Source organism: Marmota monax, unplaced genomic scaffold (assembly GCF_021218885.2).
Source record: "Marmota monax isolate L192 unplaced genomic scaffold, Marmota_monax_Labrador192_F-V1.1 WCK01_AAM20220418_F8-fsc00020, whole genome shotgun sequence".
Lineage (NCBI taxonomy): Eukaryota > Metazoa > Chordata > Mammalia > Rodentia > Sciuridae > Marmota > Marmota monax.
The window spans coordinates 12757954-12784768 of record NW_026692912.1 but is presented as its reverse complement, the minus strand read 5'-3'; the positions used below and the strand labels follow the sequence as shown (position 1 = coordinate 12784768).

General features: G+C 40.7%; 1 protein-coding gene across 1 annotated transcript in view; it reads left to right on the top strand.

Moving 5' to 3' along the window:
* Brinp1 (BMP/retinoic acid inducible neural specific 1) overlaps positions 1-26815 on the top strand; it is a 171645-nt gene that overhangs the window by 49303 nt on the left and 95527 nt on the right. The gene's annotated exons all lie outside the window — the stretch shown is intronic.

Below are 26815 nucleotides of genomic sequence, written 5' to 3'. Positions count from 1 at the left end.
ACAGGCTGTTTTTCATTTTGAAAAGTAAAAAAGAAAAAAAAAATTGACAATGACAAGGAGACGATCAAAATATCAGATACCTAATATTTATCCAGTACTTGTGTGCTGGGCATGGTGCTTAATGCTTCCTATTTATTATTTCATTTACAATTTCTAATAATTATCTAATACAGATTTTGGTAGTTTTCTCCACTTTTCATCTTCTGTAACTGAACCTCACCAAGGTTAAATAATGTGTCTAAAGTCACAGAGTCAATAGGTGGTAGGACTGGGATTCAAATCCTAGTTCTGTCTGCATCCATAGTTATGGTGATTCTCAACCACAGGAGGCATAGGTAGCCTTATTTTACAAATGCTGCTAGGGAATCTAAGAGCCTACTCTAATATATCCATGAATTTGAGGAAAAAAGTGGACATTCAGTGAACAAACCTTTCCTTCAGCAGGTATGAACTGGATCTTGGCTTATTGGAATCCTACTCAAAGACTTAGCTCTCTACAAGAGAGAGAAATTTTTCTCTACCCTTTGAAGGTTCAGTATGTGAGGAAGCTACATCACCAATTGACAGTAGATAGATTAGGAGGAGGAAATGCGTTTACATTAAGGGCATGCATACCTGGGAGCCCTACAAAATAAGAGCCACAAAGAAGGGCCACATGATTGACATCTGTTTAGCATCCTGAGCTGCAGAAAGAAGTAGGGGACTGGGGTTTCTGAGGGGTGGTAGCAAAGAAAGTTATGAGAGGGTGAGGGGAAGAAATGATGGAGAACATCATTGTCTGGTTGTACAGATAAAGTCTCTCTGGTAATAAAAGTCATCTCTCAGAGCAGCTCATTAGAACAAGAAGCGATAGCTTGTGATAAAATCTGTCTGGGCCTGTGTCTCCTGTCCTATGAGTTCATCTCCCTGGTTGATGAGATTCCTGGGGAAGGGATTCATGAACATTGAATTCTTTGAGGGGAGAATGTATCTGTAGGAGCTTAAGGGAATTCCAGTGAAAGCCCCACCTTGTACTTTGGGGGGAAAAAGAGAGACCAGAACCAGGAGGGCAGGGGAAGAACATAGAGACCTTGGCTCTCAGTCAGTTCGGAACATTCAGCATGAATAACGCCATGCTTTGAGGTACTGTTTCTGAGCCCCGACAGCTAATAGCCCAAAGTCCTTTCTTCTTTGAAACTCTCAGGTTTTCCACATTCTACTTACTCATGGTCTTCTTGATCTATTCACCGCTCTCTCTGCTTACTCCCATTTAACTATATCACCATTTGCAATTAGAGTGCATTCTTGTATTACAAACTATTTGGAATCTCCATGTATTCTTTCATTTTTCACCTAACTGGAAACTTTTTGAAACAAATGTGTGTGTGTGTGTGTGTGTGTGTGTGTAGAATTCATTCACTTCTGTGTCCCCAGGGTGATTTTTACTCTGCCACTGTTATTATAAGCACACAATAAATAGTGTGGACTGGAATTAGTGCAAAAATTCTCTGGAGCTTAGAGTTAATGTCAAGGAAGAAAGGGCAAACCCTCACATTTCTGGGCCTGTTAGAATACAGGAGCGGGAAAGCATGGTGCAAGAGAGAACACTGGCCTACAGCTAACAAGGCCTGGATTGAGGTCTACAGGCTTCTCAGTTGGTATGAAGAGTAGGCCTGTCTTCCTGGCTCATTTTGTGGTATTATGCACTGGGAGTGAGGGATTCATGAAATCTCTACCAGCTGCATATGATACTATGCTGAATATTCAAATCCTCCTCTGACAATGGGCCCACAAGTGACTGGGGTCTCACAATGGTCCTGTTTATGTGAGAGTTCACATGAGCTTTCTGTGTGCCTTCTTGAAGAGTGGTCAGTATAATCAGAGAGTTATGTGGGAGAGAGACTTATCTCTCTGGGCATTATGAAATGGAGGAACAGACAGGAGAATGAATGTTGGACAAGAAAAGGGGGAAAATGTGCAAGGGTGAAAAATAGAGGGGCATTTCTTTCCTCAACAGAGAAGAATGTCACAATTTTAAATATATAATGATGATTCAGTTTCCCTTGGGATAACTCTCCCCAAATCACCCAAGAACAGTAGTCATCTACTTAATTTCCATTTTGGATCCTTAAATAGTCTCTGGCAGAGTGTGGATACTACTGTTTGTGATTAGGCATAAACCAAATATGGGTGCCCATTGCTCAAGAGGACACATCAATCTCAGAAATTCCTGATACTGGAGAGAAGGACGTGGGTTTGAGATGTTGGATTTGGGAGGACCAATGAAGCAGAGATCCCGATATTTCACTCTTTGTGTTTTGTCAAGAAATAACATCTTCTTGGTTTTATGGATGTCCTTCTTCTCTGTTTGAGCCTCTCCAGGACATTTTCAGGTTCAGTTGACTAGAGTTCATATTAGCACTTTAAAGATGATTTGATGAGTGACTTTAGGAAAGTCATGTAGTCAAGAGAAGTTACGGTCTGGGCTGGAAACAGAGAATAAGTCAGTCACTACACTAGTGACCAGACCAGAACTGCTGGGATCCATTTCTTATTTACTAAAGTTTCTGAGAAAATGTGGTCTTCTTGTCCCTTTGCCAGACACTGAGGGTATGAGCGGGTCTGAGGATGCGTAGGCATGATATGACATCGTATTGGTTATAGTGCAGTATAATAAGGACAGATATTGCCTCTGTTAGATGATCAATATAAATTGTTGTTGCTGTTGGACTAACACATTCTTAAATATGTACCTTAAGTGTTGCCATGCACAGAGGCTTGATAGCATCCTTTTATTGATCACTTATAAGGTCCTCACAACATCCTCTACCAGGTGGATAGCGCCTTGTCTTCCTGTCTTCTTCTTTTATTTCTTTTTTTTTTTCTTTTGTGATACTGGGAATTGAACCTGGGCATACTGTACCAGTGAGCTTCAGCCCTAGCTCTTTTTATTTTTTAGTTTTGGGACAGGGTCTTGCTAAGCTACCCAGGCTGACCTCAAACTTCTGTTCCCCTTGCCTCAGCCTTCTGAGTCACTGGGATTATAGTGTGCGCCACCACATGCTGGCATGCCTTATCATTTTATGGATGGAAAGCCAGGACTTGGGGAGGTTGGGTGTATTGCTATATTCATCCATCCAGTAAAGAGTGGAGCTTGGCTATAAATACTTGTCTACCTGACTCCAAAGTCCTTTAAACGCTCTGCTGGATGTTCACTCCCCTCCCAAACACATCTGTATGGCTTCCACATGCAGAGCGTGTCCGAGCTCTGAAAGGGTGACTCCAAATATCCTTTATTACAATGGCTTTGTCAACATTTTGAAGGTAGTTTTGGAGATGTTGAGAGATGAAAGGTGGCTAATGAGGTTGGGAGTCGAGACCTCTGAATGCTAATGCCAGGTCTCCGTGCACTGGTCTTGTGACATTAGGCAAGGCCCTTCCTTTCCTGAATCCTACTTTCCTCATTTATCCAATGACACAGTTGATGTAGATCAGTGCTTTTCAACCTGTGCTATTTGGAATGCTGAGGATTGAATAAAGAAGCCATAGAAACTGCTGCAGTGTGGGGACAGGGGCAAAGGGGCCCTTCAGGCAGAATTGCCAGCTTTTATCTTCCTTTATAAAGAAAAGATTGGCATCTGCTTTTGCTTTTAATTTTTACAAATGCTTTATGTTGGATTCCATGGTTTAAACTAAATTTGCAATCATCCAATGAGCTGGTTTCTAAGATCCTTTTTGGCTCTGAAATTAAGTACAAGATTTAATGAAGGTCACGTGGGTAATTAAATGATGGAGTTCGACCCAGAAGTCAGATCTTTGGTCATCTAGTTATTCTTTCCTTCCTTAATTTAATCCTCAAATAATTATGAAGCACCAGTTCTAGGCCCAGCACTGTATTTAGAGCAGATGATCCAATGATGAGTAAAATAAACATGGCCCCTTCTCTCATAGAAGAGACTGACATTAATCAAGCATGTGTGTGCACGTGCACTCACACATTTACGTACACAGTAAGTGCTATGAAGGAAAATGTGCAAGAAACTGGGAAATCATGAATGCCACAACAAAGATTTGGGCCTTATGATGTTATAGGATTAGGTGGGGCTCTTGTCATATCTGCACAGGGAAACATGCAAATGAGTACCCAGAGACCAATGCCCACCCAGGCGCAGGCCAGAGCAACCCCCAACTAAGATGTGCTCATGGGGACAGTTGTCGAATGATACTTTTTCCTCCCTGGTTGCCGCTTTGTTGAAACACCAAAGCATTCTCCAATGCATCTGTCTTTCTGTATGCTGACATGGATGCAAACATTAGAAAGTTGGCATTGCTTCATTAAAGAAAGGTCTTCTTATCAGGCTGCCATACTGCCAGGTGCCAGAGCCAGCTCTCCCGAGATGCCCTGGACCTCAAGTTTGAGTCAGATCCCTCTGCCCCAGAAGCCAGTCTGGAGCCCAGAGTGGCTTGAAAGCAGGGAAGGATGACTCACTAACGTAGGTGAAGTTCACCCTTTTCCTTCTGGGTGCTCTCTCTGGTTTTAGTTCAGAGTGCTGGTGACCGTGGTGATGAGGGAGCCTTTCCAACTGAATCCCAGCAAAAGCTTCCTCTAACATTGTCTCACAAGCTAGGCAACACCATGAGCACATGCAGTGGATTGGGTACATGGGGTATACACACTGTCACTTGATTATTTTCTCATTTTAGCTTGAGCTAAGAAAGGCTTGAGCTAACAGAGGCTAAGGACAGCATGAGCTGAGAAATGCTCAGGGACGCTAAGAGAGTTGCCCCCCCCCCCCATGAATCTGCCATGGTGCAGTGTCCACACCCTTTGCCCTGAAGTCAGGGAGCCTGGTCACTAGTCCAGCTCACCTGCCTCCTTTCTGCATGATTTTGAAGTAACAGGACTTCTTTGAGCCTGTGTGTCTTCATTGGCAAAGTGGAAGATCTAACTGAGGTAGTCTCCAAGGTCTTTCACATCCCTGAAACTCCATGATTCTGTGAAATGTTGTCATTTTAAAATCGGGCACATCCCAGCAGAATGGGCTGTGGGTTTGGAGTCTGGAGAACCAGGCTTTGTTTGATTTGAAGTTTCCTTTTAGCTTTACCTTTCTGGTCAGTTCATTCAAGCAGCATTAATTTAGTTACACATTCATCACTTTAGAATTTAAGACCAATTGTACGACACTAACTGTGCTATGATTTGGTGATACAGACATGACCCAAAGTAGACAGTAAAGTATACACAGCCACACACACAACACATACCCACTCACACAGCCCATACCCCCTCCTCTACTGAGCTCAGAGTTGGGAGTGAAGGACGGGGAGGGTGGACAAGCAAAGACGTGTCACTCCATCTATAGGAAAGATCCCTCAGATACAGTTTTCCCCTCTGTGGATAGGAATAACAATGTCTGTCATACCTGCCAGGACAGGGGACATACAGTTTGTGTGACAACACTGTAAAATTTACATTTCTTTTTGCTTGGAAAATATTTTCATTTGAGTTCAGCCATTCTGTTAGGAAAATACGATTATTTTCTCATTTTATGAATGAGATTACTAAGGCACTAAGGGACGAAGTACTTTGCTCACCTCACACGGTTGGGAAGTGCCAAAGCTGGATTCAGAAGTAAGCCTTTAGGATGGTTCCCCTCGAGCTTTTATCATTTTCTCATGGCTTTCTGTAATTTTAGTTACTTCATTTATTATCAAATATTTACTTTGACTATGGGCAAGTTGCCTCCTCTCTGAGACTCATTTTTCTCATCTTTAAATTGGTGATGATAATAAATTCTCAGTGAAGATTTGGTGAGAAATAACATATTGAGTATATAAGGCTTGGGATTTTGTAAATGCTTCATACAGATGAGTTCCCACCTCCATTCCAGGAGCAGAGTGCATTTGTAGAAATTGTTTCTCTTTGTATCTTGATAATTTAAAAGTTAGTTTGGTCTGAAAGTGTTTCCTATATTCCTACTGCCCTTTTTTTTTTTTTTTTTTGGTACCAGGGATTGAACTCAGGAGTACACGAGCCACATCCCCAGCCCTATTTTGTATTTTTAAAAATTGTTTTAGAGACAGGGTCTCACTGAGTTGCTTAGCATCTCGCTTTTGCTGAGGCTGGCTTTGAACTTGCGATCCTCCTGCCTCAGCCTCCTGAGCTGCTGGGATTACAGGCGTGTGCCACCACACCTGGCCCCTACTGTCTTTTGTTTGTTTGTTTGATTTTTTGTTAGTGTTTTCCTGGCTTTGAGATCATCAGTAATTGCTGTAAATGTAGTAGCTACTTCAAAGGTAGCTTTAATAGAAGGGCTATGGTTCCATTTGTAGGCTTTGGATTTGGAGAGTCAGGGCAGCGGGGAGACAATGGGGAGACAATGGTAAAGATGGTCAGTTCGCCACAAGAAGTGGTTTCACATTGAGTGGTTTTCTCTGCAGGTTGCAGCACAAGGGATTTGTGGCTTATGTTGCAATCACTTTGAGCTCAAAATATGTATCTGAAAGTCAAGTATAAATCGAATCTTGGTAGACCAAGTCTAATTGCCCAGCTGTCTTGCATATTTATTTCAGAGTTGTGTGAATCACCATTCTAATGTGCTATCTTGATATTCCTTCGTGTATTTAACAAGAACATCTATTGTAGGTTTTGCATTAACACTGTTTGGATAAATGAATGGGCCTGGATGTGTAGAAGGTTCTATTAAGTTAAATGAGATGTGGTTCTCTCAAGATTATACGTGGGACACCTTGCTCTGCCAGATGCTGTTCACTGGGGAGTCCATAACATATTAAACAGGGACAAACCTGCCTTCAAGGAACTCAGAGAGCAGTGGGCTGAGAGAGAAGCCTACTGTTACCCCACTGTGGAGACTTGTGGTTGAACTTGACAGAGATCTCCAGCCTCTTGGTTCCAGATCAAATCTTAACATCATATTGTAGAAAGGCTATATTTCTACCTGTGTGTCTAAAATTAATGTAGATCAGCATTTCATAACATATATTACATGGATATCCAGTTCAAAGTGATATTAAAAGTGTTTTTCTGAAAGTAAAAGGGACCCTCATAGTCAAATAAGTAACAATAATAATAATAATTGATCACATGGAATCTTAAGTGCCTAGCATTGCACTATACCAGGTATAGACATTATTCCAACTGATATTGACAATAATCCTGTGCAGTAGATTTTGCTTTTATCTCCATGGACGTAACTTGTACAAGGTAAAAGGATTAATTCGAGGTACAGGACACCCTCCCAGGCAAGTTTGAATCCAGAGCCTGTATCCTCCACCATTCCCTGCTGCCTTTGAAATGATGTAAAGATACATATGGGAAATGGAAACAATGTTACAGGGGCATCCTTACCACAGGGCTTTTATTCCGGTTAAATTATGTAGCAGCATTTAACCAAACCTCTTTGACCATGCAACCTTCTGCTCAGCAGACCTGAGGGATGGCTGGCCTTGCCAGCTTTGACAGCTTGAGTGTCACCTCTTTGGATTCCAGCCCATGTCAAAGCACTCTGAAAGGGAAGCTCCTTCAGTTTGGGTACCTGGCACCTAGCAGAGGAAACCAATAATCCTGTGGAGCTTTTGTTTGGAGGACTTTGGTTTAAATCTACCTTCTGGTTTATGATTGAAAAACATGGAATCAGTAGCTTCAGTTTTGCTATCACAAATTATATATATATATATAAATTTCCTGCTTTCATTTATATTAATAAATTTGGATTCCACCCTGTGATATAAATATGGAAACTTCAACAGAGGACAGGGTCACAGCTGAGGAGTTAGATAACCCTAGCATGTATGAGGCCCTAGGTTCGATTCTCAGCACCACATAAAGATAAATAAATAAAGGTAAAAAAAAAATAAAAAAAGACATGGTTTTCACCAGCAAACCAGTGGTTGGACATTATAATCATGTGCAGAACTAAAAAAATACCAATGCAGAAATCTTTCCACAGTATTTAGACTGAATTGGTCTAGGAGAGACATGAGCTGGAACAATGATTGTTATCTGAGGCCACACACACACACACACACACACACACATACACACACTTGGCAATGGCTGAGGACATTTTTGGTGTCTAGCTGGTAATAGTGGTCGGTGATGCTACTGGTACCTACGGGTAGTTGCTAGGAATCAGGGGTGTTGTTAAAGATGCTATGGTGAACAGAACAGCTCTCTGCCGCAATGTATTGTAGATATGGGCTCAGATATGGTTGCAGTTGAAATGTCTGAACTCTTATGGAAATTCTGATGGGTTTCTACTCTGATTACACTCTCTTTAGGAAGTAAAACATTGAGGCTGTATCATCAGTTCTTATGTCACTAAAAAACAGCTTAGACCAAGTATATTAACAGACACTTTCTTTCCTTTTAGAGTGTGTCCAGTTGGCTCAAAAGAAGACGAAAATGGGACAATGTTCCATGTTCATATTTGTCAATTTCAACCACTTAGAGGTTGGCAGCAGGCTCCCCTACCTCCACCCCCACCCCATCTCTCACTTAATCCAAATTCCTGATCAAAGGCTCCCTGAATAGATTAGACAAGGATAACAGGCGAACTTCTCCTAGGCCACTTTCAAAGATAATCTTCAGTGTTGACTGCTTAAAACTGATCTTCCAATTCCAGGAATGATAGTTTTATTGCTGCCAAATCAGTATCGTTGCAGAATTTTACCTCTTTGTCCTTTGCCACTGTTCACCTGGCTTCTGAGAGTGGCAAACCATCATTTGCTGCAATCTCCGCACAGCAATTGTCCAGCTATAGTCAGGGGCAGTGTCTAAAAAATGTACCTGCTTGCCCACCCTCTGGCAATGACACACGGTGTCTTTAACCTGACACCAAAGATGGCCACTGCTGTGACTGGGGAGATTCAGAGGAGAGATGGAGACACGCCCCTACGGTTTTAGACTCCAGGCTCCAAACCTTAGGTTAGAAAGAAAGAGGGGATGGAGCCTCCTCTGTACCACCTGCCACTTCCCTCATTTATATTTGAAAAATCTTTGCTGATCTCTAAACTCCTACTGGTCAGGTTCTGCACTGTCTCCTGGGCATGAGGGAGGAGAGCTTTGACTTCTGCCCTCAGGGAGCTCATGGGATGGGGGCTGGGGGACTGATTGACACATATTGGCACCACAGTGCCATATGCTGAGTTCCCTGGTTGAAAGGTGCCAGGGGATGCTATGTTCCTGTAGAGAAGGGGAGCTTCCCTTGCATTGCGGTGGCAAAGTGGGGTGGGGGGGAGGCTAAGTGGGAAAGAGCACTCTGGGAAAGCATCTACAGAAAGAGGTGCTGAATGCAGTCTTCAAGGAGGAGTAGGGTTCCATATGGGAACATCATCTCATGCAGAGGAAGATGCACCTGCCCAGGCAGGAGTGAGGCTGGTTCTGTAGGTCCTCATGCATCATGTGTTTTTTTTTTTTTTTTTTTTTGAGTGGTATTGAGTGATACTGAAGGTAGGACATGAGGAGGAAGAGCAACTTGAAGCTAACAAGGAAATGAATTTGAGATGGCAAGTTGATTTCAAACTCTAGATAATTAGCAGGGTATTGCTAGAGAGTTATTTATAGCAGTGTTTTGTTGCTGTTGTTGCATTTCCTGACCTTAACCCATACAAAGAAATACAGTTTACTTCCAATAAACGTGGCCAGAGAGGTAGATAAAAACATATGATTGAAATGAAAATTTACAGAAACTGAACCTTACCGCAAGTGATGCGTTGTAAATATTTTCTCTTCTGTTCCACACAGATGTAATCTATTCCTTTCTGATACATTTATTTTGAAAATGCTGGTGCCTACCAACGAAATAGATGTCATCCTCTATAATGGGGCTCTGCAGTTTGAAAAGCACAGACACTGTGGCCGTCACATTTTGGCTCAGAGGAACATTGTGCTGCATTTGATGAACAACGTTTGCTCTGAACTTAGAGTAAGCAGGTTGGAACCTGCGCCTTGCTGTGGGTATCCAGAAAACAGTGAAGGGCTTGAAGCAGAAGGCCAATGCGGACTGATGTACTCTTGCTCTGGCTGCAAGTGAGCAGCTGGTGAAAGGGAGGAAGAGAGAAGGGTTAGGAAGACACAGTTAATTCAGAGAGAGAGAGAGAGAGAGAGAGAGAGAGAGAGAGAGAGAGAGAGCTGGAGCAGGCAGGTAGATCAGGGCAATGGAGGAGTTCATTAACTACCAAGGACCACTCAGTGCCACCAAGGCAGGCTATAGACCCACCACGCAGACAGCTCCCTCTTTCTGTGCTGCATGTGCACTTACCTGCCCCAATTCCACACTGGGCACCCTGGGCAGAATGCCTTCTTTTATGTAGAGTTCTTTAGCTGCTGGATACCTTTGTGTCTCCAATGAAAGGAACCCGAATGCCCAAGCTTCTTCCTCCAGGCAATTTCTTTCTCTCTCAAGATCATCCTTTTGGGCAGAAGAATTACTGTGTCTCATTAGTAGATTCTCAGACTCTTGGAGAAATGTTTTGAATTCCACCCTTTATGTCTGCCTTAACTCATCCCTGCTCACCTGAATGGAGACAGGCAGTTACAAGTCTGGATCTTAAGCTTAGGTCAACCCGAGATGCTCACTACAGCTTAACCAACATTTAGATGGAGACCAGCCTTGATTTGAATCCTAGATCTTCCACTTCCCATCCATGAAATCTTAAGCACATGGTTTAAATTCGTTGAGTCTCACTTTTTTCAACAGCAAAATGGGAATACATGCCAAGGTTATTCCAAGGTTAAGAAAAGAATTTATGATAGTATTCCTCACAGAACCAGGGCTTGAGAACTGGTAGATACAATACAATATCTAAAGTATCAACCCCTGGAAATTCAGGAATGGGGAGTCTGAGGAGTCTTGCTGGGACCTTCAAATGGGGGATGGTTGGCCTGTATTTTGTGTAGGACAGGTACCTATGGAATCAGCATTCGCTTCCTTCTTAGACCAAAGGTTACTTCATACCAGGAAGATAGATAAAGAGGACCAGGGAGAGGAAGGGTTCTGATGCCTTGAGGCACATGTGGCAGGAATCCAGAGGCCAGTATTCCAGCAAGCTGTCTTTAAGATAGTGGTATGCATTGATTTATGCATACACTACACGTCCCAGAATTTTCAAGCCTCTAATTTATTAATCAGCCCAGGTGATGGGAGCAGTCTGCGACATCTCATCTTCCAATTCCTGCCACACGGTGTTCACCAGGTTGTCTTTGATGTGCAGTGCTCAGGGGACATTGGTCCCCCAGGGATGGTTTCTCACCCAAGCACCTTCACAGCAATCAGCAGCATTTCAGGGTGGGGTGTGTGCATAAGTGTGTGTGTGTGTGTGTGTGTGTGTGTGTTTTGTAACTTTGCTTTTCTGCAAATTGCAGGTTTGTGATTCAGAGAAGGCCAGCAAGGTGTAGCCTCCATCCCTGAAAGCTTGTGACAGCCTCTCTGTGACTCTAGTGTGACAAACGTTTTATTTCACATTGATGGAGGGGGTGGGTTCTAAGAAGCGAATACAAATGATATCAAAGCCTCTGTGCAGCAGGTTAATTTGGGATTGTCTGACTTTATGGAAAGAAAGATCATCCTTTTGGGCAGAAGAATTACTGTGTCTCATTAGTAGATTCTCAGACTCTAATTATTGTGTCCCTACTATGTGCAGGCTCCTTGTTAGTCTTGGATGACACCAAAGCATTAGTGATCTTTGCCCTACATGAATATAGTGGTGTAGATGAGAAAAGATCAAAAACAGTCCAGTTGACCTTTAGTATGTAACATGCTGGGAAAAAACAAAAGTATAAAATGGAGCTTAATGCAAAGAAGGTATCTAAAGTTGGTCTTGAAAGATTAAAAAAGGATTTCAAGAAGAGATTTTTAAGCAGGAGTGTCTGCATGTGCTTGTGCATAAGCGTGCACATATATGTTTTGATAGACTGTCCAGAGAGGAAAAGACACATTCTAGGACCTGTAAATAATTTAGCATAGGTGACAGAAAAAAACAAATGTTAGCACACAGGCCAGAAAAGTCAGTCGGAGAGTCAGGTCATGAAGCCCTGTGCACATTGTACAAAAGACTTCGAACCTCATCTTAGGGAAGCAGCTCCCACACATATTTATTTCAAGATGTTTTTATTGTTTCAGTGTTTTTATTTTTATGGTTCCTCTAGGCCAAAGAAATACTAATAACTCTCTTTATTAAGTAGTTAGGTCCAACAAATCAGTGAAATGTTTATGTCCTAACAAGCTCACTGACCATTTTAAAAAACAATACATGCAAATTCAAAGAAACATGTTATTTTTATTTTATTCTTAACCTCAGTTACCTGCTACTTCTTCTATTTGGAGTCTGATGTCACCACCCTCATTCCTTGTTCCTTGTTAACTCCAAGTACCACTTGACCTTAGCCAAACCTCTCTTGTATTTCCTACCATCCCCAAACCCTGGCAACCACTATTTGTTCTCCATCTCTATGATTTTTTTTTTCATTTCAACAATGTTATATAAATGAAATCATAACCTGAGACAGAGGGAGAGTGTGACAGTATTTATTAGTGTTTGAAGATGAAAGTTAAGAGAGAAAACTCAAGAAGCCAGGGAAATGGTTTCAGTGGTGCATCGCTGGATCTATGTTAAGTAGGAAAGAGAGAAGGCAAACATGTCAGATGTGGTCAGCTGAGTGGGTCGTGGTGTTCTTTCATCAAGGAAGAGCGTTTTGGAAGGCAGTGGGACTTTTTGAAGTTGAAGATGATAAGTCCACTTTGAAAATGCTGAATGTATATTATATGAACCACCCAAATAGCAGCTTGGTAGGCAGTTGTCTAAATGGTTCTGCCCCTTAAAAAAAAATGGGATAAGAAAGTATGATATTCAGAGTCATCAGGTGGCCAATGTTAGCCCTTGGGGCTGTGCTCCCCTGTTCAGTAAAGGCAGTAAAAAAAAAACAAAAAACAAAGAATTGGAGCAGTGGCCGTTGTTATGGGTGAAGATTCCTGGCTGTTTAGCATCATGAAGGCTACAATGCATGAATGTTCGAGAAGGAAGGTGGAGGTAAGCCAGGATCGTGGTTTCCGACACAGCACACCTGGTAAGAACTGTGAATAGACTTTTATACTTAAAATTTTGATCTTGGCAAGAGTTGTTTAAATAGAAAAGAACCCGAGTGACATTGTAATGGACAAACAAGTGAGAAGAAAGGGAATAGACATTTAATGAACTAATTTATTTATTTAATTTTTTTTAATTGTAAATGGACAAAATAGTTTTATCTTATTTATTAATTTTCATGTGGTGCTGAGGATCTGACCCAGTATCTCACACATGCCAGGAAAGAGCTCTACCACTGAGCCACAACCCCAGCCTCTATTTACTTATTTATTTATTTAAAGCAGCACAGCTATGAAAGGGGACAGAGATATGAAACAAAGAGTTTATTTATTGTCGTCATTGGTGGGTGAGTTTTTAAGAGGAAGGGGGCCATTGAGGGCAGGAGACACTCATGCTGGGGTTCAGGGTGGGGTTATTTTTATGAAGCTGTTCCTGAAGAGGCAGGAAGGGAAAGAGTAAGAGGGAAGGTGGACGTAAAAGGAGAGGTGTCTTTTCCTTAAAAAAAATGAGAAAAAGGGACAAAAAAGAGATGTGGGTGTAGATAAGTCTACAGATGTCACTTGTGAGGATTTAAAGGGACTTCTGGTGGCCTCTGTTCTCTTTGTGAAGTAGAATGTCACCATGGAAGAGCGTGCAGGGGTTGCCCAAAACATTGGTGGTGTTTGGAGATACTTGGAAATGATTTATCTGCAGGATGGTAGGAGGTTCTGATTAAGAAAATATAAAAGGGTTACTGGGAAGCAGGGCTTTGATAAGGTAGGGCCAGCAATTCATAATGGCTATAGTCTGTGCACCTGGGATATTATTCTAAAAAAATGACTGAGGAGTTTGGATAGCAGCACTGAAGACAGAAGAGTTAGGGTCAGCAAGTTGGGGTTTGCCAAGTGGATGGAATGAAGACAATTGTGCAAGAGAGTTAAATTGGCAAAATTAAAAAAAAAAAGAACTCCCATATGATCCAGAAACCCCACTACTAAATTTGCCTGCATATCCCAATGTCATGAAATTAGTATAGCAAAGAAATATCGCATTCCCATATTCATTGCAGTCTATAATAGCCGGCATATGGAATCAACACGTGTCCATCAACAGATAAATGGTTAAAAAATGTGGTTTATACACACAATGGAATACCATTTGACCTTTCAAAAGAAGGATATGTTGTCATTTGTGACAATATTGATGAACCCGGAGGGCATTCTATGAAGCGAAATAAGCCGGACACAGAGAGAGAAAGAATGCACAGTCTCACATATATGCAGAATCTAAAAAAGTCAAAATCTTGGAAGCAGAGAGTAGGATGGTAACTCCCAGAGGTGAGCAGATGGGGCAGTTAGGGAGATGCTGGGCAATATAAAATTTTAGTTATACAGGAAGAATAAATCCAGAGGTCTATGATTCAACATGGTGACTATAGTTATCAACAACATATTATATACTTGAAAATCACTGAGTGGATTTAAAGCATACTCACCACAAAAAAATAAGTATATTAGGAACTCTATTAATTAGTTTGATTTGACCATTCCACAGGGCAAACATATGTCAAAACATTAGACTGTGTACCACAAATATATAAAAATTTTATATATTTTGTCAGTTAAAATTAATAGACTGGCCAAAAAATATTCATCAAAAGTAAGAATATGGATAGGTCATTGAATCTAAGTTGTTTATAAGAAGAAGTGAAGACAGTGGACAGTAGGTAAAGAAAGGGAGTACATCATTGACTTGGAGGTGTTGAAAAGGTGGGAGAAAAGGTTTTAGGATAGGTAAGTTAGAGACTGGAATGTTTTAACGTAATGCTTCAGAGTTAGAAAGGCTTTGGTAGATATACATTCTAAAGTAACTAAGGGAAGAAGTAGGGGGTGAACAATATTTACTGGGAGTAGACGAAGGGGTCGAGATGCTGGGGTAAGTGATGTAAAGCACATGGATCGAAGCAGGACTTAGGATGAAGAAAGTCTGAAAGTCGTTCCTTAAGTGCTCGATTAATTAGAGAATACTCTGAAAGGTGGTTATTGTATTAGTCTGTTTTTTTGTTGCTATCATAAAATACTTGGTGCTGGGTACTTTATATAGAAAAGAGATCTATTTAGCTCAGAGTTGGGGAGGTCCAAGAGCATGGTGCCAGCATCTTTTTTGGCTCTAGTGGGGATTTCTGGGTACACCACAACGTGGTGCATGACATCATGGTGGGAGCATATGCATACAGGGAGAGATTGATTTCACATGGGAAACAGTAAGAGCCAAGAGAGCCAAACTTGCTTTGTAATGCTCTGCACTTTTGATAACTAATCCCCTCCTCCAGACCAGCATTAATGCCTTCAGAGGGCAGACTCCCCATAACCTAATCTTACTTCCCCTGGACCTCTAAAGATTCCACCTTTTCACCACCACTGCATTGGGGACCAAGCCTCCTGCACATGAACCTTTTGGGGGACAAACCATATAAAAACAGTAGCAATGATTGCATACAACAAAAAAGATGTGGAGGAAGAAGATGGGCTAGGGGAATGTTCAATCTGGAAAAGATTAGTATTCGAGTCCTGTTCTATTCTCCTTTAGGTTTTTGAGTAGTGATTTATCCTCTCTAAGCCTTAATTTCCTCCTCTTAGAGAGGAATGAATAATCCTTACCTCCCCTACAGAGCTGTAGTGTGATGCTCAAAAGAGAAAGTGAAAGTGAATGTGCTTAGCAAACCCTGCTCCATCGTGCCCATGTGGGCTGGATTGTTCTGTGCACTGGCGCTGGGGGACAGGCTTTGGATTCTTTCCACTGCTCTGATGGAAGATAGTGCTTTGGTACCTAATAATTGCATTCAAATGGCCTGATTTCAGAATGCCATTTTAGAATAACAAAATGAACGGCAGCTGTATCATCAGAGATGGGCCGTTAGATGTCCTATCTTTTAGATGTCCAGAAAAAATGTGCACGAACAGTTGACCCAGACAAATTGACCGATGAAAGGGTAACTTGTGCTTCCACATAATGAGTTCAATATTCTTTTGATTTACCAAAAGGCACTGGGGCTCCCAGGACTGGGAGACTCGTCAGAAAAGGGAGATGCACGGAGTCCTTCCTCTAATAGCTTCAGCTCAACCAGCTTTTTAATTTTTGTTGCTATTGTTGTTTTTGTTATCGTGGTTATTACTGTTATTATTATAAAGAAGGGCAAGAAAGGGACCACTAAAAGCCAGGGATTTCCCAAGGGAGAGTTTCCAAGAATTGTAATCTCCTTACGTCTCCCACCATTGATGTTGCCAGTGGAACAGAAATTAACAGAGCCATGGGGACAACCCCACAACAGAATCCAGTTGAAATTCATTAACCAAGAACAGAGTTAAAAAAAATAAATAAAACTGATCACAAAAAGATTGTGTCTAAAAAGCCATTTTTATATCAAATATATTAATAGTGAAAGCTTCTATAACCCTTTGAGCCATTTGATGTTCACATCAATGTTTTGTGACAGCTATTGCCTGTAACTCAGTTTTACACATGGGGAAATTGAGGCCCAGAGAAGTAATATGCCCAAAGGTGTACAGTTAGGAGGTGATATGACTGTGATTCTGATCCAGGCAATCTGCTTCCAGAGTCTGAGGGGAGTGTTGGAGAGAAAGCTGGGAATCCAGCAGCCAGGGTCCTGCTCCAACTTTGACATGGCCTCCCTTTGTGGCCTCAGCACATCAATATCCTGAATCTCAGGTCCCTTTTCTGTAGCTCTAGAGATTTAGAAAAAAATGCTTAAGACACTTTCCATTTCTTTTTGCTTGTTTGTTTGTTTTACCACTGTATTGAGGGCTAATTGACAAATTGGAATTGTATATATTTAAGATGTACATCTCCATCTTTTGATGTATGTGCAAATTTTGAAACCATCACCACAATCAAGCTAATCAACATATCCATCATTTCACAAATAACTCCACGCTCCCCTTCCTCTCTCCCCTCCCCTTCTCCCCCCTTCCCAATCTCTCTTAAGGTTCATACTCTTAAATTTCAAGTAGACTGTGCGGTATTGTTAACTGCAGTCACCAGGCTGTGTCTTAGGTCTCCAGAATGTATTCATCTTGGATGGCAGAAAGTTTGTGCCTTTAACCGACATCTCTTCATTTCTACCTCTTCACTCCATATCCGGCAACGTCCATTCTATTCTCTGCCTCGCTGAATTTGAACTTCTATATTCCACATGTGAGACCACACAGCTCTTTGTTTTTTTTTTTTTGTTTCTAGTTTATTTCATTCAACATACTATCCTCCAAGTTCATCCATGTTGCCCCAAGTGTCAGATTTTCCTTCTTTATAAGGCTGAATAATATTTTCTTTGTGTGTATGCATGTGTGTGTGTGTGAGACATTGTTTTTGCTTTCATGGGTTGATAGACATATGCACGTTTAGATTTTTTTCATATGTAGTGTGTAATCCTCAGTGAACATAGGAGTGCAAATAATATTTTCACCATTCTGATTTCATTTCCTTTGGAAATATACCCAGAATTGGGATTGCTGGGTCATATGGTAATTCTAATTTCAATTTGGGGGGAGCCTCCATATTGTTTTCCAAAATGGCTTTATAAATACACATTCCCATGGACACTGCACAAAGATTCCATTTTGTCCACATTTGTTGTCTTTTATCTGTTTTTAATAGCCATTCTAATAAGTGTGTGGTGATGGCTCATTGTGGTTTTCATATGCATTTTTCTGATGATTTGCGTGTGACATTAAACACCTTTTTATGGGGACTTGTTGGCCTTTTGTCTGTCTTCAGGGGGAGGAGTTGGGGGAGGGGAGGGGGCGTGTCTAATCCAGTTTATAGCCCACTTTCTAACAGCTTTTTATTCTTTCTTTTGCTATGGAGGTTCGAATTTCGTAAATATCTTGGATATTAATCCCTTATCAGATGCATGGTTTGTAAATATTTTTCTCCTGTCCCATGAGTTGCCTTTTCACTCTGTTGATTATTTTCTTTGTTGTGAAGATATTTTTTAGTTTGGTGTAATCCCAGTTGTCCATTTTTGCTTTTGTTTCCTACACTTTTAGGAAAAGAGTATTAAAAAAAAATTATTGTCCAGGTCAAAGCAGATAGTATTTTCTCCTGTTTTCTTCTAGTAATAATAGGATTGCAGGTATTATTACTGTATAGAAATGCTAGTGATTTTTGCATCTTTACTTTGTATTCCACCAATTTTACTATATTCAAAGTTATAATAAGCTTTTTTTTTTGGTGGTGGTGATTAGGATTTTCTACATGTGTGATCATATCATCTGTAAACACAGATAATTTGACTTCTCTTCGAATTTAGACACCTTCTGAAAGTTTTCTTGCCTAATTGTTATGGCTATGACTTCCAATACCATGTGACTGGAAATGACAGAAATTGCCTTGGACTGAGTTGGAGAAAAGATTTCATTTTCCATTTCTAATTCTCCACAATTCTTATTTCTGCTCCTTCCCTATTTTCCTCCTTTATTTTTTCTTTTCTCATTCTTATTTCTCTTATTCAAATATACCATATTTTAAAATTTTATGTACCAATTTTTAACTTTATAAGCACCAACTTTAAAGTTTTATGTACAGATGGTATATTTGAGGTGGTCAGTAGCAACTCATTTTACAGATGAGGTAGCTCAGGCTTGGAGCAGCTGCCTGGGTGGCCTAGTATAATCTATCTGGTAAGAGACAGAGCATTGACTTCTCTCCAAGTCTCCAGTCATGGCTTTCAATACTCAGTTTAACTGTTCCACAGGGGCCCTTTTTATTTTTCTTTACCATTGGTACTCAGTTTATATAGATTTTTGTTGCTTCTTGCAATACTTTTCAAAGCAGAACCTTGGAAAAGACTTTTGCAAGCATGCATCAGGGAAAATGAGTCATATTTAGCTTTTGGGAAAAAAAAAAGAAACCTGGAAAATTTTCTCTTTCCTTGCTTCTTGGAGCAGAACATAATCCCAAGAAGATTTATATTTTAGCTCTCTTTTTCCCTGGAGTATTCTTATAACCTGTCACACTCCAGGGGGAAATTTATTTTCAATTTTCTGGTTATTCATACCATAGAGCGAGAACTTTAATAGAAATCCCCATCACGTTTTAGGAAAATTCAATCCAGAATGTAAGCTCAAGCAGGTCATGGATTTCTGTCTGCTTTAATCATTGATATTATCTCCTCAGAGCCAAAAAGTGTGTCTGGTATATGGGGCCATTCAACAGGTCTTCATGGACTCAACAAATAAATCAGTAAATGGTTTCAGTCTCCTTAGAGAAAGTCTTGTTAGCAACCTGGGTTCTGAGCTCCCATTCCTGTGTTCTTGACCTCAGCTAAATTCTGATCTTTCATTTAGTCACTCTCATGAAAGACAAATGCAACAAAAGACAACTCCCTCCACAAACCCCCTCATCATTGAGGGGATCCCCAATTTACAGACCTGTGGTCATAAAACTTCTATTTGCCTCTGATATAGATTAGGACATCTCTTATCAGATGAAGGATACCAGTTCACATGATTTCAAGCTGGAAATTGGATTTTTTGCATGGGCAGAATCTATGAGAGGCTGAACTTGAGTGAGCCATGGACTAAGAACAGTATCATAATTCCTTGTGTTTATCGTCATTTCTATCATTCAAATGTTCTTTCACGATGTCCATATTCAAGCCTTATTTTGTGGCAAGCATTCTGCTGGTTACTATGGATATGGATAATGACATGACCTCCTAGATGAAGGAACAGTGGCAGAAGGTCAATGACAAGTAAGTAAACAGTCATAAAATAATGTTTAAAGCTAGACTAAGAGCATATACAGCTTTGTTTATTTATTTATTTTTCCGGTTCTGACTGTGTCCCTGATGTTTTTCTACTCCACATCTAAGCAGTCATCTGGAGCAGTGGTAGAGGGTTGTAATCCTAGATTTCTGTCTAGTCTTTGTCCAATCCAGGGCCCTTTTCAGTTTTTACCTGTAGGGTCCAATGGGTCACCTCCTGTCTAAAAGTTTTCCGAAAATCAAACTTTCATTGACTGTCGTCCTCTGACTTTGGGAATAAATGCTTTCTTCCCCCTAAGATTCTTGTATTAAAATTAGCAGAGTGATGTTGTATCATTAAGAAGAGCCAACTCACTGTGTTTCAGGGAAGAGATCCTTTTGTCTCCGGCTGATGGAGGATGGTAGAGAGAAGGTCAGGGCTGCGCCTATTATGCCGTTCTATTTCAGCCCACTGTTTTATTCTTTCCTTTTTTTGGATCCCATTGTTTTGCCACCCACCTACTCCTGGGAGTCAAGGCCAGGTGAAAGACATCCTCAGACGTCTCAGCTGCTACCTCATCCACCAGTTACCGGATGCTGGGCTGTCTGCAGTAACGGGGGAGCGTGTTTTTGAAAGATAACTGGAGAAAGTAGCCATTGACATCATCCGGGTATCTGTTATGTGCAGGAAGTTTGTAAATGTAATGTATGAAACCCTGAACTGAGGAACAGGGAGTTCCTAATGGGCTAGCTCCAGGGAGAGGATTGGTCTTTAGTGGCCAGAATATGAGAGTGAACACCTTGATATAACCAAGAGAACAATCACTGTCCTGTCACCAAAGGGATTCTAATTTGCATAGTGTGACCAGAAGAGAACACAAGTACAGGTGGGAAATTGGCTTCAATGGCCCTTGATAGCCTCAACAACCCAAAGATGGATTTTCTGGTATATACCGTTGCATAGTTTGTGAATCTCAAGAGGACTGATGGAGGCTACTTAACTATGCCTGAAAGGGGCACATTGTTGCCATGTATCTATCTAGATGAGCAGCCTTTTCTAATCTCCCTGTGGCCTCTCTTGTATGAATGGAGGCCCTGATGGCCTGATTGGCACTCTGTTTATCAGTGTTTCATCTAAGTCTTCTGTATGAGTCTCTTCTTTCAGATGCCAACCTACTTCTATTCTTTCCTCCAGTCTTCCTGGGCAATCCCTCTCTCCTTTGGGCTTCCAGTATATCTGACATTCCATCAATTCCTCAATTTTCATCTGCAGCTTTCTTCTTTCCTCCAGATTCTAAAATTCTGGTACCAATTACCAGAATTTCCACAGCTTTTCCATGAAATCTCAGAACCCCCATTTCCCTTCCTCACCAATCTGCCTCCTGAATTCTCTGTTTCTAATAAGGGCACCAGTATTGGCAGAGATCCAAGCCAGAAAGTTAGTGACTATTCTCAAGTAGTTCCTCTTCCTCAAATAACAACAATAATAATAGACTTTATAGGAAGCACTAATATTCATTGAGGGCTTGCCCTTCTTGGCCTTGGTTCTCTTCTCCTCTGGAAGGGTGTATATTTTCACCACTGTTTATTTCTTGGGGTTGGGGAACATCTTCAGACCAGAAAGACATAGACATGAAATTTTTACTTTTTCCAGCGGTAATTTTCAAGAGTAAATTGTCCTATGCTTTCTGTCTACTTTCAGAAGCAATCAACAGTTTTTAAATAGTTGTTATTTTTGAAAATAAATCCAGTTTTTAGAATTGTTTTCTGTAAGAGGTATAGCTTGACCACGTCACTCTTGTTTTTACCAGAACTTCTTGATTTACTTAGGTGTGAATCAACCAGAAGGGAGAATCAGAAGGTAAATGGAGACCAATAAAGAGGCTATCAAAATTGCCCAAGCAAGACATAATAATGGCTTCAACAAGGGGTTATAATGGGTCCTGTGAAAAATTATCTAATTCATAGGTTTAAGGTCACATGGATGAACAGAATGGAAAAATGGTAGTCTTCCAACTGGTGTCAGTAGGTTATTGTTCAATGATGGGTTCTTCTATATTTCTCAGTTGATGGAAGCTCAGAACGAGTGAAGGCTGAGACACTCAGTGGTCTTAAGATTTTATCTATTGAATGTGGGGTTCTGTGTTCTTAAGTGATCTATAAGGAAATTTCTAAGACACAACTAATATAAGCATGTTCTCTTTGTCCATTTATCAAACAAGTCATCAAACTATTGTTTCTGACTTCCCCTTTCTACCCTCTTCTTTTAATTTCCTAGCAACATTCATGCCATCAGCTTCTCTTATTCCCATAATGGCCATAGTATCCCAAGCAAATCTTCCTTTACATGAACTATTTGGAGTTAACTGATCTCCTTGAAATAAAGATCAGGTCACACTTTGTTTCTTCTTTACTATTTTCAACAACTTCTAGGGCTTGAAGGTACAAAATCCAACTTATCTAGCTTATTATTCCAGTCATTTGCTTACTGTTTCATTTCTTTCCATAGGCAAGATCACATCCAATCCCTGCCTGTGTGCCTTTTCTCATCTTGTGCTTTAGCTTTAGAAATCTTTTTCCTTATCCTCCGTTCTCTGCCTTTCCAAAGTGTATTCAGACTTTAACAATTGGCTTAAATGACATCTCTGTTTGGGGACATTCACCTCTTTGCATAGGCTTTAGATACGTTTATTAAACACCTAAAATGTGTCAGGCCCTGAGGTATATCCTAAGACCATGACTTTGAGTGGGAAACATTTCTTCCCCCTCATTTAAAAATATCAGTGCTAATCTGGAGATGTGGCTCAGTGGTTAATCACCCTTTGTTCAATCCCCAGGACCTGTTCTTTCTGCAAAGCATCCAGCATTATATTTTGCACATGTTACATCATAAATTTATGTATAAACTGAGGAGAAAGTTTTTTTTTTTTTTTAAAGGGAAAAGAGTACTGGGTGGCAATTGTTGACTTTTATATATTTGGCCTCCAAGAGTCACATAATGACATGACATCATCATTTAGAAAAAAATATTTTCAGAAAGCTGCTGTGAGGTCAGGGTTTTTTTGTCCCCCTAAAAGGAACCTCTTCAGGTGAGGTGAGAAGAAAGGATGATGAGAAGGGGCCCTTGCATGCAAAAGAACAGACATCTAACAGTTCCCATCCGTCGGTTGTCATTCTACAATATAATTTCTAAACCTTGCCTCAAAGACATGTTTTTGCTTGACCCATATGAGTTCTTTTTTTTTTTAAAAGAAAGAGCCTTCAGATGTTGGTAATACTCAGGTTTCATCACTAAGATGGTGTTATTGGTATATTTGAGCATTAATTCAGTGGCCTTGGAAACCCTTCAGATTTTTATTTCCTGGGATCTTTATTTTGCATTATTCATCTGTTTCTTTTCTCTGTTCATCAAAAAAGAGGTCTGGTATAGCAGGCTCAGTGTTCTGATATATCTCACCAATTGAATTATCAACTCTACCACCGAGATGTGATTATTCCATTTCTACCAATAAGATACTTGCAGCTCTGAGAAGCTAATGAACTTGTCCCAGGTAACGAGATGATGTGCAGTGTGAAGATCAAACCTAGAGCTCTCTATTCCCAGAAGAGTATGTGGAATTAAAGTAAAAAATGTGAACGTCTCTGAGCAAGGATAATGAGGAAATTTTATCCTGCAGTGATATATTTAGGATGTTATTCTAGAACTGTTCTTTGGAACCTGGTCTCTCATATGATGGAACACGTTTGAAAAGCAGAGCTTAAAGTATCATGTAAATTATTTAAAACGGAAGTGCATTAGAATGTAAACTGAGCATTTGGAATAACCTAGGATTGGGTCCCTAGAGAGGCAAGATAAGTCAGATGAAATTTGCCAAGTGTTTTATTTTACTCTTCTCCTATCATAAATTTCTCTCTTATTTGGATTCATTCAGGTGAAATCAATCATACTGGTCATTTAGGGGGGAAAAGTAGGCAACCACATGTCTATGTGATTCAAGGGTTCTGAGAATCTTTAGTTCTGGAGAGAGGGTTTCAGTCCTGTCTAGCACTTGCTTCTCCTCTTCCTACTCAGTAACTGAAACCAGAGTGGTTAGATGGCTTGATCAAAATCTTGGATGCATTAGTGACAGACAGAAGGCTAGAATTCTCTATGCAGTGAATCCCCTCTGTGTGTGCTCTGGTGCTTAGTCTGGGACTGTCTCTGAACTTTCAGAATACCCAATGGCATTCTTTCAGCATTTAAATCGGAGTCTTGTGTTGTCAACTATTTTGTCTACCAGAAACATTGAAATTTCACACATATGTGAAGCCTGTACCCTCTACCCCTCATATTTCCATTTCATAGTAGGCATATATTAAATTTTTTAGACTTTAAAAAATATTGATGGTGATAATAGTCTTGATACCCTTAGTGATGTGCAGGAAACATCAGTCTATTGACAATGTCATAACATTGATGCTGACAATGATAAAAAATCAGTGATGACATTTTGGTGGTAATAATGGCAATAATATCTTCAACTGGTGCCAATGCTTATGCTCATATGAATGATGATGGTGATGGTGATTTTGATGGTGTTGATAACTGGAGGAGAATGACTCTGTTTCCACATACTCAGCCTTTTGCCCAGACATCTTTGTGCTTCTACTTCAGCACATCTGGTACTGGTTCTCCTCCCTAGAACTAGCTAGATCTCAGTTCTCCTAAGAAAATAATGAGTTAGCAGGGAACCATCAATGGAATTAGACAAAGCCTCTCTGGAGCCTCTTTTCTACTTGTTCCTACATTCCAAGACACTACTGTTGAGGTCCCAGAAATCTATTGTATATATAAGATTTTTTTTTTTTTTGGACAGTCACAGGAGGAGGAGGAGGATAAAAAGAAAGAGGAAGAGGAGGGGAGTGTGAATGGGTAAATAGGATGAAAGAATGGGGAGGGTAAAGAAACTTAGGGTCTAAAAGCCTAAACTTGAAGTTCCTTTGTGTTTTTAATCCCAAATTTTCACCACCAGAAGAGTAATTAGATTGAGGGCTACAGGGATGGGGCCTATACTAAGAAATATCTAAATTGAAAGGTCACTTATTATATGTGGACCTTCACTAAGTCAGTCAGCTCCTCTTACCTTCAGTGCTTGTCTATTAAATGGGGACGTTCATATCTAATTTTCCCTTCGGTGAGGTTGAATGTGTGTGAAGATTGAGCTTAGATTCCTCAGCACTTTTGGACATTCAGATCTGTTCTGACCAGAACCACAACAACCGTTCTCACTGGTTTGTTCCACCTCAGATTTCAGTGATTCTGTGATTCTCTAGAACTTTTTTTTTCCCCCATGCCTGTAAGAACTTGATTAGTATGCGAAGGAGTGGCCAGTCCAAACTACACTGCAGCAGGAGCCCAGAGGCAAACAGAAGGCCTTGGGAACCTTGTGCAGTATATTTCTCAATGGTAGGAAAATGAACCCGGGACAAGCTAAGCTTTGCTTGTTTCAAAAACTCCATCATAAATTTACGTAAAGATGTTCTTCTTCCTCACCAGCCAGAGGACGGACGCATTTCAGTAGGCAATTAATCTTGGCTGATCTATATTAAATATTTATCTGCTGAAATGAGCCCAGTATTGTAGTGGTATTTTTCATTATAGGACTTTATCATTTCCAAAGAGATTTCCATGTGCTGGCTCCCTTGTATATATTAAACCCAAATTTCCTGTGGAATGACACATCTTTCTTGGCGGCGACCTTTTCTCTCTGTAACAAGCTACTGATATGTTGGGATTTACAGGGTAATAAACATATTTATTGAAAAGGAGGGAGTAGAGTGATCCAGTATTTGCTTCCCTAATAAAAACCCCCGAGACAGACCAGGAAATGTAGAAATTGGTACCCATTTTTCAGCACAAGCAGGAAGGGGGCAAGTGGTTGAGATCAGCTCTGGAAAAAGCCCCGAGGGTAAGATGAGCAAGAGTGGTTTGGATAATAGCCATTATAATTCTTTGCATTTCAATCAGGGCTTTAACATTTATTTCTACTATCTAATTCAAGACCCACAACCATCCAAGGAAGAAAAAAAACTAAGATTTACATTTTAGAAAATAGGCTCTGAAAATTCCGATGTCTTTGTCAAATACAATGATGGGGCAGCATTAGTCCTGGGACTCTGATCTCATGGTGGCTAAATTCAGGCCTCTGGCCTGTACCACACTGCCTCCCACAGGGAGAAGGGAGAAATGCAGCTCCATTGGCTTCTGGCTCTATGAAATCTGATACTCAAGTCTTTGGCAGAGTGTGCAGCTTATTGAATCTGAGTTAGTCTAGGTTTAAGCCATGCCTGTAGGAAACATGAGCATTTCCAAGGATAAGTAAAAGAAAAAGAATGTGATGCAATACGTGACAATAGGAATCAAGAAAGGAATAGGAGAGGTATGATAGGCAGCACAACCTTCTTTAAAGTGTATGAGAATCGGGTCAGGATCTGATGAAAGATGTAGATTATGATTTGCTCAGTCTCAGGTGATACCTGGGCTTTGAGTTTCTCCAAATGTTTCAAAAGCTCACCAGTGGATGCCCATGTGGCCTGCTGAAGGACTGGGATTTAAGCAGTAAGATGGTAAGGAACAGCTTAGAGAGGAAACCGGAGGAAGGACATCGTCAGGTGCTCATGTAACCCTTGGCCTTGGAGAGCTGAGACTTGAAAGTGTTGCTTAACATTGTGTTATTTCACTCTCCCCCACTCCAGCCTTTTTAAATCTCTGGGCAAACCCATGGTTATGTATAGTGGCAAGTGATTTAGTGATCTTTTGATTCAGTGTTTCTCATCCTGCCTCCTAATCACCCAGAGGGCTTGCTGGGACAGATTGCTGAGCCCTCCCGCAGAGCGTCTGAGTCACTGAGTTTGAGGCAGGGCCAGAGATGTTGCATTTCTAGCAAGTTACGAGGTGATGCTGATGCTATTGACGCTGCTCTTCCGGGGTCTTTAAGGACTCCTTCA